This window comes from Nyctibius grandis, chromosome 1, assembly GCF_013368605.1.
Source record: "Nyctibius grandis isolate bNycGra1 chromosome 1, bNycGra1.pri, whole genome shotgun sequence".
NCBI classification, from domain to species: Eukaryota; Metazoa; Chordata; class Aves; order Nyctibiiformes; family Nyctibiidae; genus Nyctibius; species Nyctibius grandis.
The window spans coordinates 7,962,413-7,978,044 of record NC_090658.1 but is presented as its reverse complement, the minus strand read 5'-3'; the positions used below and the strand labels follow the sequence as shown (position 1 = coordinate 7,978,044).

The window sequence follows — 15,632 nt, the reverse complement described above, 5'->3', positions numbered from 1 at the left end:
TCACCCCTTGCACCGTAAACTGAAATGCAGACGCTGCAAAAATTAGTAGATGTGTCCAGCTTTTTGACCTGGCACATTATCCTCCAAACTCGTGTCTTCTTTAACCCTTTTTCAGAACTTGTGCACTGGTAGATTAGGAAAAAAGAAAAAAAAAAAAAGAACAAAATCCTTCCACCCTGAGTCACATCCCCAAAACACAACTCACTGTAACTCAACTCTGCAAGGATTTTGTCCAGCAGCATGTGCACTGTTTCGAAGTGATAGGTGACAACTACCCAGCAAGAGTAGCAAGTAAAATAGTCATTGCTTGAGTAACACTGACATTTAGCATGTGCTTCCTTTGAATACATTTCTCAATAAAGCAGATTTTTAAATTTTTTGAAATCTTTTTCCAGGTCCAAGATGGAAATTTAGCTAAGATCCGTCAAGTGTTACTGTGGATACTTCCACTGCTGCTGGGAAAATATATTCTTATGACATTTAATAATGCTGCTGATCTCATCAAGGCATATGTCTTATGACACAAACTAATGAACACTAACGAAACCCAAAGCAGGGACTTCCAACAGCCTCATTTTCATCATATAAAATAACAGACCTCCAAGCAGACCGTCTGCTTGAATTAGTAATATCCTATCTAACAAACTGGGACTTTGTAATATAGAAATTCTGTACCCTGAGTGTGGTAGATCAGCCTGGACATACAAAGAATGCCATGCAGAAGGACAAATGAGTATTTCAGACAACTGATATACCATTGTTTATGCACTGAACAGTTACTTTCAGAACAATTCTCCCTCCAGCAAGATTAACTTTTCAGGCTTGTTTTTCACTCCCTCGTAGCAGGGTATTTGCCCAAACCTGTGATAAAGCACTGGTGATTTTATAGAATCTCTCCATAAATTGTATATTATTTAGAAAACTCCTGCCATACTAAACAATCTTAAATAGAAGCTTATCTAGAGAACTGGTGGTCAATTACTCCTAAGTAACCACAATGCAAAGGAAACAGTTCAGCAACCAAAATAAAAAGCCTTGAATTCTGTGTATGATTTCAGAACATATATTGAAATCCATAGAAGCCTTTTATGGCCAGTTACCAAAAAAGAAAAAAAAAAATCTAATTAGTGTTTTACACGCATTTCTGGTAATGTTAATGAAAGGATTACCTTATTGGCTTTATGCAGAAGCAGGATGGAATTTACCCCCCTGTTCCATACCCTGCACTAGCACAAAAGACCCTGTGTCTCTGATTCTCAGACAGAAAAACATTTTGTTTTGTAGGACTGGGTTAAAGGGAGATAAAGCGAGATGGGATCTTTTTAAACACGTTTTTTGTGTTGTTTTTATCTCTAAGCTACATTTGTCTGCCATAACATTTCTGGTCTGCTCCCATACATGCACCCATTCCTTCCCCACTTTCCTTTCAGCGAAAAAGCAATCTCAGTGAGCACGTGAGAATCAAATTACTTGAGAGAAATGAGCTCGAGGAGCCTCACAGTTAACCGACTGCTGGAGCAGCAGCTCAGGCAATTCTGGCTAAAGGCTCAATTTCACAAAAGATAAAACAGGTAAAGTAATAAGAGTGACACTGGCCCATGTTACTGCAGTGAGTGCTCCTCTGGAATACTGAAAAGGACAAGGGCACAAAAAGGCAAAGAAGCATTAGCCGTAAGGTATAGGCAAGCGGTGCCTCCAGAGGACTTCACTGGGTTTATTTGGCTGGAAAAAAAGGGAGGGTTGGCAGGTTGTATGTCATGGATAAGTGTGGGGAGAAGTGTAGAACCTGCTCACACACAGAAGCCTCTAACTTGGACTGGGCTTCCTACATCCTCCAGTGGCAAAGCCAACGCTTTGGCAACAAATCCCTCCATACCACAAAACCAGGGCAGACGATCTTTGGTTCCTGAAGAGCTGCTTCAGCAAGCGGGTATTTTACTGTGGTCCTCTGCATTTTGCAGTGCCCGCTAATGACATCTCACCATCTTTTACCAGGATCTACCTTTCCAGATCTTTACCACCTTACTCCTGGAAATTCTAACACTGACCTGAGAAATGGCTGCTGAAACAAGCTGTACACTGCCCAAGTTCTCACAGTCAATACGGTCATAATTTTCCAGAGAAGGCATGATAAGAGCTGGAAGAATTATTTTGAAATACTTGATATTAAATAAATGTTCTGTTTTAGAGGAGGACAGCATGGAGAAGAACCAAGAAAGATAGTAACTGTAGAGATACATGTTGAAGTTTCCCTTACATCTTGTATTTATTCTCTGTAAAGCAACTGGTGAGAACATAAGCCCCGCTTCACCAGTATAGGGAAAATACGTGATGAATTCCCTGTTGTTAGACATCCTAGTGTAAATGCTCATCCTTTTGTGCTTGGGGGATTTAGCAGAGAAACATTCACACTATTGTGTCTGTTACTGTATGCCTAATTTGTCTGTGCAGTATCTGAAAAATGTATACAAGAAGTTTTTCCATGAATAACAGCGCAACAAGGATTTTGTGAGATAAAATTAATAGAAATCTATTTAAGGGACTCCAAAATTGTATGGAGATGCTGGTAGCTTTATCTGTCTCTCTTACTGTGCTCAATGTTGTACCTTATTAAAAATGTCTAACCTACAATCAGGTAATGCCACCTCCCCGTGAAAAGCCCATTAACAAAACATAAGTACTAAATAATCAACCTTTAATACGACAAAGCTGAAGATTATGATAATAGATTATATCAGTCAGGTTATAACACTAACAAGCAAATGTCAATCCAGAAAATCACTTCAGTAGCTGCAGGGGTAAGTGTTATAATTTGTCAGTTTAACTGAGATGCCTAATGTTTTCCGTAAATCAACTCATCCTGCTAAAAAAAAGGTCTTCATCTTTTTTTGTTAGCACAGTCTACATGCTAAACAGGTTTTTATTCATTTGAAACACTCTCCCTTCTCTATAGTTTGTGAAAGGCTCATCACAATCTTAATATTCTTATTTGCCAGTTTTAATGGTTTCATTTTGAAGCAAATCATGAAAAGAATGAAATGCACATCAACACAAATACTCGTTATGTGTTTCTCGTACTTTCTCAGAAAAATATCTACAGTGGCATGTTTGTGCATATATCAAGATGCAACAGTTTACTCACTGTTCACGAGCTCCAAAGTCAAACTTGAGTCCCATTGTTTAATCAACATGACTGTCAAAATGTAATAACTTCCATTTCTTTAGTTTATATATTTGTCAATGATGTTTAATAATATGTAAGCGATGCTCTTCAAATAGTAGCTCAACAGTCACATTTTTAAACTGTGGAAGTGTACTGAAGGCCCTCTCTACAGTCAGTATGACAGGGTGTTTCCACCATGCATCAAGTATTTGCTATGTAGGAATCATCAGCACCAGATGGCGTGGAAAATAAAGATACTGCCCAGGTTTGTTAAAGAAAAAAAAAAAGAAAAAAAAAGAAAAAAAAAGGCACTAAGTGTTTATTCCATATATGTTCTGAAACCCAGTATTATTATTGGTGCTACAAATGCTTTCTGAATCACAACAGACGTGAATAACTGCACTTCATCATGGTCATGTGGGTTAAGGCTGGCTATTGACAACACACTAATCACAACACTTCAGCCTTATCACTTTATGACAATAAAAGGAAACGAATGATATGCACAGCCCAGCATGCCTGAGGTGGGGTTACTCAATATGTTTACTTGCCCTTCAGCTGTGAAATTATAATCTTACAACCGATCCCGTATAATCATCTTGTCAAAGATATATTTTAGTAGTCAAAATGAATTCACTCATGCTAGGTTGATTCCCATTACGATGGTAAATCTGGTTTGTTTAGAAGCAGAGACGGGAGTATTCGACCAACAAGCTTAGGTTGTTGCTATTTTTGAGCTCCCCCCTTTTTTTAATATAACCATTGTCACGTGGTTATTGGATAAACAAGCTGACAAGTTGCTAGGTTGATCATTTTTGTGGACTCTTGCAACCTGGAAAGGAAGTGCCCTCATTTTCATCAGCTGCAGTGAAGACCAAAGAGAAGAGCCATGAATCTTCTGCTAAATAAGCTACCTTGCCTTATTGAACTCATTCAGCCAGAGAAAACCTTATTTGCTGTCCACTCAAAAAGTAACTCAGAAAGACAGAAACTCAGAAATTAAGTACTGTGAAAAGCCAGTAACCTTTCTGTTACCCCAGTTACCCCAAGAAACAAAGCTGCACATATTCACTGTATCCCTTATAGACTATGCTACAGTAATTAATTACCATGCATATAAAACATCAAAGAAAAATGAGAAATTTTCAAGATGCATAAACAAAAACATTCTTCTGAAGAGATCAATGTGTCTCTCAATTCCTCTCAAGCAAGGAACATGCCTTTTCATTTTCCTTGAGTGAAAAAAATTCAGCAGCAACAGGAAAATACATACAGTTCCTGAAGAATGATTGCCAATTGCATTCAACCGCTGACACGACAAAGAGGCAGCTGGTAGAAGACGGTTAATAAAGAAACCCAAAATAAGCATCTAGCAACTAATGCAAGAAACAGAATGTCTCTGCTATGACGCAGTGACACAAAGCAGGTAGAGTACTGAAATGACAGAGAGCCCTTCTTCATCCACAGAAATGCATTGGATAACTCTGTGATCCCTGGTTAAGTCAACCAGGGTCCATGCTGGCACCAGGGCACATTTTAAACCTCATGCAAGTCAGCAAAACCAAGACAAGTTGCAGGCTGAGATGCGCTGGCTCTCTTGACAACAGCGCTGGCTCAGCCTCAGCTTGTCAGAAAAGATGCCTAGTGTGTGCTCATTGCTGCGCTGACTGACAGTGGTCCCTTGTCTGATCAGCACAGCAATCCACCGCCATCTACAACTCAGCTGCTTTTTCTGTATGAGTTGCAAGTCTGGACTCAGCTTATGGCCGCAGTCGAAGAGAGGTCAATTACAAGAAGGTGGCTAAGATGCAAGGAAAACCATGTCAGTGCTCTTTCTCTGAAACACATGATATCATACCATGCTTCACTTCACACTTCACTACATTGATATCATCAGGAAAATAAATGCCATATAACTGTGTGAAGTGTGTCAGCTGAATATAGGCATATACTATAGTTATTTAGGTCATGTGAGCAGACAGAGGCTTGCACTAACAAGGTCTTAGGATTCCACTAAAGAAAAACTAGATTTTAAGTTTACCAAGCTGTTTGATATTTGTTAGCATTGGGAGAAAAAAAAAAAAAAGAAAATAAGACTTTACTGAAAATGCATTTACACTTGGGCTGGTGAAGAGGAACAGATCTTCCCTACGAGTACCTCACTGCAGGTTATACCAGGATTCTGCAGGACAGCTGCACATTTGCAAGAATTTCACCTTTCTGCAGCAGTCAGCGAATTTTTATTAGAAGTCAAGATTTTGGTTTCATTCTTTTTCCAACATTTAGAAGGAGTTTGCTTGCAGGGGGACCACATCATGGATAAATGGCTTCTCTAACAATCTTGTAAAAAAATATAGCAAGCAATACTCAGAGACTGCCTGGGAAGCAAACTGCTTTAGAGCTGTGCTGTTTACTGTGCTATGTGACAGAGCTTTTCTGTCTGTCAGGGTATTTCTAATGCCCATGTGGAACATCAAGGCTTCAAGTCGAGCATAACAGGGGAAACACCAGAAAGATACCACCACAGCACTGAAAGGGAAAAGATCTCACTACTCTGGCAATTAGCATTCTCATACGGTAAGAGAAAGTACACACAATGCAAATGCAAGTGAGAGATATACTTACACGGGTAGTTTGGCAATTATAAAATCTACCTATGAGAGTGTGTATGCAACGTTTGCGTAAATTACACAGCCGTTTAAGACACTTGTATGCAGCTGTGCATGAGCTCAAGTACATAATTCTTCTTAAAACACGCTATACACCATATCCAGAACTGCTATTCCAGAAACAAGTGTTGTACAGAGAAACGTTAATTGAAAGAGGTTTCGAAGTGTACATGAGCTCCTTAATGCTGAGTATTTAATCTCCTACTTACCCATATATAGCAAGCAAGTTGGTTTTTTAGGGTGGCACCATAATACAGCAAAAGTAATTTGAAACAAAGTGTAAAGCACTAGTCAGCTGTGAAATCTCCCATCATACACTGAATTGAACAGCAATGGGATATTGGCTTCATTGTAGTTACAATTCCAACAAGGTTAAACATTTATTCTACCCGCTGATTTAAATAAAAATGCCCTGTTGTTCTCTACTGAAGCAATGTGTAGGGAGTCAGTTCTAACTTCCTGAAGTGCCTTGCTAATGCTGCAAGAGATAAAAAACAAACAAAACCTCCTCACCCTCTGAGTTCCACCTGAAACTGGTAGTTTTTCTAAGAAATGTGGTCCAACGCAGTGATGCCTAACCTTTACTGACACTATCCCAGGCCCTCCTTGGCCCACACTGAGGGAAGCCTAAGCATCCAGAGACCTGCTGTTCAGCAATAGGAATAAAGTCACGATCCTGGACCTCACAAAGCCTGGTTCCCTATGGAAATGCATCTTGCAATTGATTGCAAACTCTAATTGAGGGCTTGCCTGAAGTTGAGATATTCTCAACGTGCCTCTCCTTGCTGGAGTCCCTGATGTCTACTAATGCATCTGCCACTACAGGCTGGGCAGGGGGAGAAATTGCTATGAGAAGCACTTTCTTCTCCTTGCTGACAGGATCTTGGTGCAGACAGTGGGAGCCAGGACAGCACACTGAAGTGCAGCAGGTTGGGGTGGAGGAAGAGGAGGAGAGGAAGGGAGCATAGGACCTCTTGCTGCAAGATGGGGTGCAGGGTTTTGGGGAGGAGGGCTGAATTTGGCAGAGACAATATGAGGGCTTTGCTGGAGCTCTCAGTATTTCGACTAGAATAGGCAGCACATTGTAACAGGAGGTACAAGTACAAGGACTTGGCCATACACATGTATATGAGGGACGTGAGGGAAGACAAGCTACCACGGCAGAATGAAAGGAGATGACAGTATAAAAAGTCTGAGAAACTTCAGAGGAATAAAACATACATAAGCAATGGACAAAAATAAAGTCACATAAAGAAAACAGCCAGTGTTGCCAGCCCAGCTCTATCCTTTACATCACTTCTACCACATTCAATTGCTCTGACAGATGCAACCCAAGGACCTAGCGAGATTATCTAAAACCAACAGAGTACTTGGTGAAGGCCATACGCGTACAAGAACAAACAAAATAGTCTGACATTATTTCTACTGAAGCACAGTTCTTATCTCCTCTCTAAGGGAAATCAAAGATTTCCTAAGAGCACATAAAGAAAATCAGCTGAAACTACATATACTCGCTCCTTGTGGGGAAAAAAAAAAAAGGAAACAAAGATATTCTTTCATCTTTTTCCCCTAAAGACATATATGGAAAAAAGTTATAGGGCAGGTTGGGTGAAAAAGCAAAATACTGTGTGAGGTATATTTAATCTACTTAGTTTACTCTTTTTAACAAATACATTATTGATTCTTGGTTTGTGTATATTACTCACACTATGGATTTTTTTTCCATTCTTGCCTCAGGCAGTGATAAACCATACCAAAGGGTCACACACACCAGCAGCTATTGTACTCAGGAAATCTACAACAGCTCAAAAGTGAAATATTCCCAGATAATCTGGGGTTCAAAAACGCCAGTACATTTTAGTGGAACAGAGAGGGGGATGCACTTTATTTTTGATGCTTAATGGCTTCAGTTCTTCACTGTACAGTAGGGCACTTCATACTTCAGCACCTGCTACATGAATGCTGCTAAAACAAGACATGAATGCTGCTAAAACAAGTGCTTGTGCAGGATGTTTGACTTAACACATCATTGCACTATCTCAACATTTTATGCATTAATATTTTAAGAGGAAGCATTTTTTCCTCCTTGCCTAGATGCTGCTTCATTTCTGTAGAAGACATTTGCCTGGCAAGAGGTGAGCTCCACCTCAAAATACATATCCTTCTTTTTATCCAGCAAGGGTCACAGTGCGCCTTAATTGATTTTATGCTACTGTACATATCGGCAACCAGCCAATCTACTCTAGATGCACTTCATTTCGGGCTGTATTGCAGCAACTTTGTGAACAAAAATGACATGGAAGCCACCAGCAGCTATTCAAACTTCCTCCCAATGCTGCACTGGAAACTGGTTTTGCTTGTTCTGTTATGCAAGATGACAGCAATAAACACAAAAGGAGAAACGTGACTAGAAAGAGTTTTAGGGATTGGATTAATGGGAAAACTGGTTAAAGCAAGGATAAAGAAAACTTGAAATTTAAAACTCTGATTTCAGCAAACCTGACTGGTTACAACTGTGCATCTCATACTTATGATGCTCTTAGCAAGTCCTATGCTGATGTCAAATATGCTAAAGAGCGTGGAACAAACGATTAATGGGTAAAATATAAAAATATCATAATCTCTTAGAAAACCTTGACTCTTCTTCCATCTTCTTTGTTTTTAAGGACTCATTCACTCACATGCTAATTATATATACCCACGTTAGCATCCCCTTATTGCAACACTTGTCTTGACTGACAATCAGCCCGTAGCATCAGTTGCCTTTTATACTCAAAACACTAGCTGATCAACAAAATATCTCAGATCTCATCAGGTTCTTCAGCGTATCAAAAGATCACAGCATTAACTGTCAAACAAGCATTTTTTAAAAATATGATTTCTGCTAACATCTCCAATTTGCATTTCACTCACAATTATGTATTTACTGAGTCTTGCATACTTCAATCAAAAAGGAAGAAATTAAATAACTAGTTAATGGCACTTCCAATCCCACAAATTCAAATCCAATTTAGTCTTGATATGAACTTTAGGTCTTATTAACACTTGTTTTAAATAGCATTTTCAGCATGTATTCTGACAAGTTGTCAGTGTGGGGTTTTTTTATTAATTTTTTTTTAAATCATTATACAAGCTGATGTGTTCTGCTTTAGCAGGTAAGGGAAATTCGTAATGTTTAGGAAGGTTTAACAAATGTCAACATTTCTGGTTAGACCAAGGCTGGTAAATCCAGCTTTAAAGTAAAAAGATCTCATTTTGTGAGAGGCCATTCTTCAGGGGAAAAAAACCCAAACAAACATGTTCTCCATGTCGTTTTGAACAATATTCAAACTGATATAGGAGAAAGAGAAATGCCAATGCAAATTACAATTACTGTAGCCAGAAGCAATGCCCATGTTTGAAAAGAAGGAGCCTATGCTATGGTTGGTTAGATCAAGCAGCGAAGGATATGGAAGACTAAGAAATTTCTTTTGTCCAACAACCCAGTACAAATAAGAGGCTGATCTGGACAATTTAAATGTAAATTTCTTACCACCTGTCAGACAAGTGAGATTTAAAGACCTCCACTTAAAAAAACAGGCATCTCCAACCTGAGTCTTTAAGGGAAAATTGACCTCCCACCTCAATTTCCTTGTAAATGTGGCCATGTGGCAGCAAAAGGGGTGGTTTATTCCAGCACTTTATTAAATTTAGCTTGTGTGTATGCTCAGCATGAGATGACCCACACCACGCCAGGAGAAAATGACACTTTTGAGGCAAATCTCCACACGCCGCAGCCAAACACCAGTAATCCTCTCGGAAACACGACATCCCAGGTAGATTAGCAGCAGGCATATGGAAAAGCATTTAAAGTTATTGGATGGAGAGATGTCATTGATTATTAAGCAATGAAGGAAACTAGGGGAAATAAAGGATCTTTAATTAGGGGAAATGTAAAAAGTAGGTGCGTCAGTTCAAAACAGCGTTTTACATAAACGAAACCAAATGTGTTAGAGTCGAGCTTACGGAGCAGCCTTAGCTAATGTGATTTCCATTAATTTTATCAGATCAAAGGGTCCTCTCTATATAAACAATTACATTCAAGATAGCTTTCATTAACACGACAGCTGCACATCTCCAGATTGTGAAAAATACCACCGCAACATCAAGTCGGGCCAGGATTATTTCTACAAATTACCTAGTCTTCTTCACATCTCTGGGGACAGAAACCAGTAAAGAAAACCCCAAAACTGCATGGAGGAGGGAAAATTATCACTGTATGGGACAAAATCTAGAGAAGTCAGGGCAATTCAGGCAGATTTATGGAGGTTTTACCTCAGCTCTCCCCGCAGGATTTACCTCTGGAGGTGGAAAAAGAACCTCTCCCAGCTCTATGCTTTAACACTGAAAAAAGCATTTCACAAATGCTCCTCCTCCCGCTGCAGCGATCACGGACGAGACAGCAAAGAATGTGTCTAAATTAAAATAAAACTTCGTAATATTTCTTGGTCTCTGGCTAAGTTTTTGCTGTTGTATGGTGCGCAGGGGCTGAGGTGCTGGCAGCAGGGAGGCTGAAGGGCCTGTGAGGAGAGCCCAGGGCTGTCCCGTCCGGCTGCAGCTTGTTACAGCCGGTTGTGGCCGGCTCCGGCAGCCCCACCACAGGGCACGGCCAGGCTCCTCCATGATGCCAGCGGCACCTCAGGGGAAGCCGCTTTTAGAAAGGGCAAAACAGCGCCTGGTAGCATTTTTTTTTTCCCAGCCACTCTCTTTGGGATCGAAATGGATTAGCAAGCAGGAGGACTGACAGACCTGGGGAGGCCGTGACTCCTGGCATGGGGTGGCCAAGGGAATCTGTGGGGTGAGCATCCTCACAGCAGGTGGAACTGGAGTAGCCAAATAGTGCTTAGACAGGATTGTCTGGGTGTTTTGCTGGTGGTGGTGGTGTTTGGTTTTTTTTGTTTTGCTTGGTTTTTTTTTTTAAAGCAAAGTATCTTTTAAAGAACTGCATTCAATGCGTATTAATGTGATGATGCTGTCTTAAGCGCTGAAAATTACACACACAATTCAGGACTGGATTGAAGCACATGATTACCTCCTAGTGTTTACTAAGTGGATATTTAGATTTGTTGTGAAGGAAGAGGAAGAGAGTTTCATCATCAGTTCCAACATTTTAGGGGAAGAGAGGAGCCTTATAATTTAGAGATCCACAGACATTAATGTATTTAGTAGGCAGTGACAAAAACAAGCAATAAATACAGAGTAACCTAAATAGCAGGGATCATACATTAAAAGTTACAAAATTAAGACTACACATGAAATTCAGGCAGAATCATTTTGTTTAGTCAGTAGAAAACCAGTGAAATATGTTGACAGTAGGAGTCATAAAAACAAATAATAAAAATAAGTTGATTAAAAAAATTGTGGAGGTAACAGAAAACTTAAGAGACTGAGAATGATAAAAAGTGCAAGCCAAGGCTGAAATATAACCAGTGTAAATATCAAGGTGACCTCTTTCTAGCCAGAAACTTTGATACCGTCAAACTTTAATAATTTGTGAAAATTAGTCTATTAAGTCAATATAATTCATTATCCAATGTAATTTTTTAAAGTAAATAATTTCTTGAAATCATATGTAATTTAAACGTAATATATGTTTATGAACTAAAGTCTATGTTTTACTGGCATAAGTGCTGATGGAGGAACATTTCTATCTATTCCTTTTCAGAAAGTGTTCAGCTTAGTTAAGGTCAGCATAAATGCCAAGTAATCAACACGGGAAACTCAGAAGAAGGTCAACCACTAGGAAAAGAAATCTTGAAAACATGAAACAAGCTAAGAAAGGATTCGGAAGTTAATTCTTTACCATCAAATGCATTAAATTCCAACAACTAGAACATCACTGCCTGCCCTTGGTGAGACAATTTCGAATATGCTGGCATTATTAAAGAAATTCAGTGGTAGAGCATCTGAGTATTTCCATGTCACTTGTGCACAATTTTGAAAAACATCAAGTGAAAATATACACAGGGAGTTGATAAAACCCTGTGTGCCCAAAAACAGATAGAGATTCTTGTACGTTCAATTTGTCAGTTGTACATTCTCCAATTCTTGGTTGCCAAGCATAGTAAATACAATTGTTGCTTCTGATTACCTATATTCAATAGAACAGTGACAATTCATTATCAGGCCACACAATAGCGAGACTGGTATAAGGTTCCACAGCCTGAAATCCCCATTAGGAATGACACAGAAGTATCACCAATACATACCCTCATTACCTGCATCATGGCTGACAGCTTCGATTACACTGGATCTTTGAATCTCACTTCTTCCTTTGTGAAGAGCCTACTATACATCAGTAAACCCTTGCTGCACTGAAAACTAGTAAATTATAACTTATGAAGTCAACAGCAAAATAAAACCAAAGATTCCTAGAGCACTGACCAGCATGGTCAGTACGTAAGCTGCATCCCTGTTTTCCTCTATATTGTATTTAGTACTATGGAAAATGCAACAGCTTTTCCTTTCTCACTTTGGGAACTAGGCTTTATTTTTCTAAAATGAACAAAAATAATCTTCTCTTCATTAAGCAATGCCATTTAGCAAATGAATTGTTCTTTTCTCTCATTCCTAAAGCCAGAAAAAAAAAACCCAGAAGACTACAATCAGCTAGCAAATACAGCTCAAAATGTTGTTGGACTTACAGCAGTAATGCTCCTAATGGCACTCGGCTAAAAACAATGTTCTAGACTCATAATGGTCTGCTATATTGTGTTTACTAGCTACAACAAAAAGAATGGTTAAAAACCTATCAGCGGCATAATGTTTAGCACCTGTTATGGAGTAGTATAACTACCTTACGGTAATTAAAGGCATAAGAAAATGATTAATGTTCTGAACCCATAAAACTGCATCAGTTGAAAGCCGTTATGATTGCACTCTCTACAGCTCACAGCCTACACTGGGCAATTTATGCTGATACCCATTCTGCATAAAACTGATACTATTTTTTTCCAACATTGGATAATGAACTGGTACATAAAGCTTAAACTATGCACCACACACTGGACACTGCTGGAACGGTCCATTTACTCTTATCCTAAGGATGCAACTGCTTTTTAAAGATTAGGTTCTAGATCTTCCTATTCTGTATTTTTCTCATCAGAACGCCCAACAGTTCACACTGTCATCTTCTCCACTTTAGAAATACGCTTTTGATCATAAAAGTTGAGAAACAGGAAAATGGATACTGAAAACATGCTACCCGGCTGCCAGCTGGAACATTGTGCTGACATTTATACTGGCTCTGATTTAGCTCACGGATGTCTGAACCAGGCCCTCCCCACGCAGGATCAGCATAACATTATTCACACTGAATGGTACCTTCCTCAACAAGTGACCTGTGCTACTCAATTTGACTGAGCAAACCAGAATTTGATTTTTGACAGAACAAGTCACAACGTGTGATGAAAGATGATATTTTCCATATGGGATACTTCCAATTCCTTGAAAGTGAAGGTTTAATGTTCTTATTCCAGCGAGAAATGAAAATAGAAGGGGACAGAAAGTCTCCCACTGCCACAGCATCACATACAGTAAATTATTGCCCTACTAATAGTACTATACATTCTTTCTGTTAAAGGGTTCTTTAAAACATCACAGAGAGAAAAGAAAAGGGGGGGGGGGGGAAGTGACATGCTGCATTTTCCAAAACTAAATTGGAAAATGATAGATACAGTTTATCATCTAGCAATATACAGGAAAGCAAGCACTCTACTCTCTTGTATATAAGTAATATATTGAAAGGAATAAAAAGAGAGAGACACACAAATCGTTTACAAATCAGACTTTAAAGTAATGCTCTTTCCAAGGGGCTAGATACTGTATAAAGAAAAAGTAAGATAACAAAGTCTTCTCTGCCCATATAAGTAAAGCAGAAGCCGCACGCTCAAGCAAAGCAAACCAATGAATTCATTCACTCCTTCCCACGGGCAGGCAGGTGAGCAGCCATCTCCAAGAAAGCAGGGCTCCGTCACGCGTAACGGTGACTTGGGAAGACAAACACCATCACCCCAAATGTCGCCCCCTTCCTCCTCCTTCCCCCAGCTGTATAGGCCGAGCCTGATGTCATATGGTATGGAATATCCCTTTGGTCAGCTGGGGTCAGCTGTCCCAGCTGTGTCCCCTCTCAGCTTCTCAAGCACCCCCAGCCTACTCACTGGTGAGGTGGTGTGAGGAGCATAAAAGGCCTTGACTGTGTGTAAGCACTGCTCAGCAGTAACTGAAACGTCTCTGCATTATCAACACTCTTTCCAGCACAAATCCGAAACACAGCCCATACTAGCTACTATGAAGAAAATTAACTCTATCCCAGCCAAAACCAAGACAGCCCAAAATGAACATTGTAAGAAAGCTATGATATGTTGGATCAGATTTCTCCTCTGCTGAAGCCAATGAAGTTAGAGTCAAAGCAAACAGGGTCAATTACAAAAAGCTACATCTATTCCTCTAAATGCAATGTAATACTGCACAGCTAGCGCAAACCACTATAGCTTCTCTGAAACCAAGGTATATTGACTTACTTCAGCATGAATTTAGCTCTGTTTCCATTTTAGTTACCAGATGAAAACCTAAAATCATAGCAGTAGATAGTGTAAAGAACATTATTATGAAATTCAGGAAGAATTTCTTTACAGAAAGGGTTATTAGACATTGGAATGGGCTGCCCAGGGAGGTGGTGGAGTCACCATCTCTGGATGTGTTTAAGAAAAGACTGGACATGGCACTTAGTGCCATGGTCTAGTTGACAGGGTGGTGTAGGGGCAGTGGTTGGACTCGATGATCCCTGAGGTCTCTTCCAACCTGGTTGATTCTGTGATTCTGTGAGTAGGAGAGTTAAAATAGGGTCTCATGTTTCTAACATAACCGTAGAAGCCACACATGTGCTGCACCATTCCAAGAAGTATGTAAGAAGAAAGCTAACTGAAACATCTACCAAAAGATCTCAAGTTTTTTCCATAGATGGAGTAAATCTCATTCTTTAGGGCTGCAGTTTTTTCCTTTCCATCTGGAACCCACCTAGGTCCCATTCCCTGGGACAACTTCAGTGACTAGCTATCATTGCTCAAACCTGCTAGCAGCAATCGTTGCTGTGACAGGCTTGTGCAGTAGCCATAACACGTCCACCCAATCCAAGGAGCCATTTCAGTTCCTATGGGATCAGACACAAAATCACTCCTCACAACATTAATTTAGGTTGCACTGTCTCCAGGAATCTTGTAAGCCACTGCACAATGACTCTTCCTCCTCAGGACTAATCCAGGTGATTCCCGCCCTGCAGCAATGATCGACGAGGTGCCGGGTGGCACTCAATAACCTTTATCGCACCCGCCAAACCGTAGCGCCGCGAATGAACAGTTTGTTTAAGGGCGGTGCTGGTGACAGGCACACCAACAAGTCCCCTCGTTCAGTCTAACGGGGTGAATGGAAAATTAGTCTGTCATGCCAGCATGAGGCCTCATTTTTCTTCTGTGCTACATAGGTTGCCCCATTCCTGCAGCCTGTATTTGATTGTGATTAATTTGTCAAGGCTGGCTATAGCATGGAAATGAAGAAATGGATTGCCAATTACAGTTAGTCTCCTCACAGAATACCCCTTGAACCAGTGCTATTCTGCAGTAGTGACAGCTCAGAAATAAACTGAATTCAGCTCTATTGAGCAGAAACCTGATCCAAAGCGTATTTTAAAGCAGAAGGTGACTTTTCCCACCCCCCTCTCTAACCAAGCTCTTCAGTAAATGGTTGACTTCTATCCAGACGGC

At 40.0% G+C, this 15,632-nt stretch overlaps 1 protein-coding gene across 4 annotated transcripts in view; it reads right to left on the bottom strand.

Annotated features, from left to right (window-relative positions):
* The window catches only part of MACROD2 (mono-ADP ribosylhydrolase 2), an 896,855-nt gene that overhangs the window by 266,992 nt on the left and 614,231 nt on the right, over positions 1-15,632 (bottom strand). The gene's annotated exons all lie outside the window — the stretch shown is intronic.